The following is a 1,746-nucleotide window of genomic DNA, read 5'->3' as shown; positions in this document are numbered from 1 at the left end:
CCTTGGTCTCAGCCCAGACAGGCGGGTTATTGGTCGGCGGCTGAGTTGGAGACGCGCCCCTATTAAGGTGTGTGTTGTTGTCTGTGTCTGGAGGGGAGGGGACAAGAAGCTCTAAAATGATGGGAACTAAATGGGTTGTTATGCGCGCCGTGTCGACTGCACAAGGCAAGTAAGCTACATTGACAGATAAATAGTGGACAGCCATATTAACTCCTTTTGGCGATGGTCATCCACAGTAGAGGAACAATGCCTTTCCCACGACTGATTTCGAAATTAATATGATCTTACTTTCTCACATATTTCGATTTTGATCACCTTTATTAGTTTATTCTGGTTTAGGTTCGGCTATAGCCTAGATCAAAATATATATTTGGCTATTCAACCGTTTGATGCTAGACAATAAATCGTATGCGTAAAAGCCATGCGTAAAGAATGGTGTTAAGAAAGGCGTATATAATGCAATCATTAAATAGCAGCACTTTTCAAATTGTCATGTTTTGACTTAAGATAAATATTTTTTACGGTAGCCTTTATACCAAGAAGAAATTTTGCTTAACAGTCTTTGGCATTTGATTATACATCATATTAGTATAGGAAACAATTCTTAAGACAGCAATTTAGGTCAAGTATGGTCATGAATGATTGAACGATACGTGATCAATAATGTCTGCATTCTCCAACAATAAGATTGTCTTTTGTCTCGATGACCCACTTAGACCATTGTTTGTTTTTGCATCTCAATTCTAACACTAAATTGAGTAAATATCAGGATTTTTGAACTCATGACACGAATTATCCCAATTGTATTACAAGCCTGGCTAAATGCTATGAATAATTAACATGATAGTAGATTACATTATTGTAATTAAACTTCTTGTGGTCAGAGAGAATGAGTCTGACTGGGCTGCATTCTCACACAAGTAGCCTATGCTCCAATAACTCATTCCACGTCCTCGTGATTGCACGTGAAGTGCATCAAGTTTATTCTAGTGTGCTATTGTGTTGTCTGTAGGATAATCTACCGTCAAATACCTTCTTGGTAATGAACTCTATTCCGTCTTATGTCAATAAACAGCTGCGGTGACCTGCAAGCAAGTAATGATGGAGTTTTGTATTTACCCATCCTTACCTATTTTTGTAAAAAGTATTTACGCACAAGTGCTAAGAGATCTGAATTGTATGATAATAATTTTGTCAAAATTCATTGTTAAATAACCATTATAATGTTTGCCCACAGAGGAAACGGAGCCCCCTAGCGGGTGGAAAGAATGAACAGACATGTTTAACTTTGTATTGCACAGCATTCCAAGTACGTGGCAATGACAATACACTTAAAGGGGCAATTGACTGCAAAACCGATTTTACCTTGTCATTGTTGAAAAAAGACAGTTCGGAGCGTAAACTGAACATACCGTGAATATCAAAGTCCATTGACACCTCTTTCCTATTCAAATCTCAAAAAGAAAACATTTGGCTGTAAAACGCTAGCTTTTCAACAAAGCCACCGGTCCTACGTAGGACCGGTGATCGCCCTCTTATTGGCTCTGGTCTGTATCTTTGTCACGCCCCAGAATTTACATCCAGACCAGCCAGAGGTAGCGTCTATCTCCGATACTAGTTTAGCTGCGCGCTGCTCTGTGTAGGCTACTTATAAGGAATTACAAAGAAGAACGTTTTGAATTATAACAAGGATATTGATTATGGACCACGGTCGTAAATGCTGTGTTCCAGGCTGTACAGGGAAGG

Source organism: Hypomesus transpacificus, chromosome 4 (assembly GCF_021917145.1).
Source record: "Hypomesus transpacificus isolate Combined female chromosome 4, fHypTra1, whole genome shotgun sequence".
Lineage (NCBI taxonomy): Eukaryota > Metazoa > Chordata > Actinopteri > Osmeriformes > Osmeridae > Hypomesus > Hypomesus transpacificus.
The sequence above is the reverse complement of the archived record's forward strand: the minus strand, read 5'-3'. Positions refer to the sequence as shown.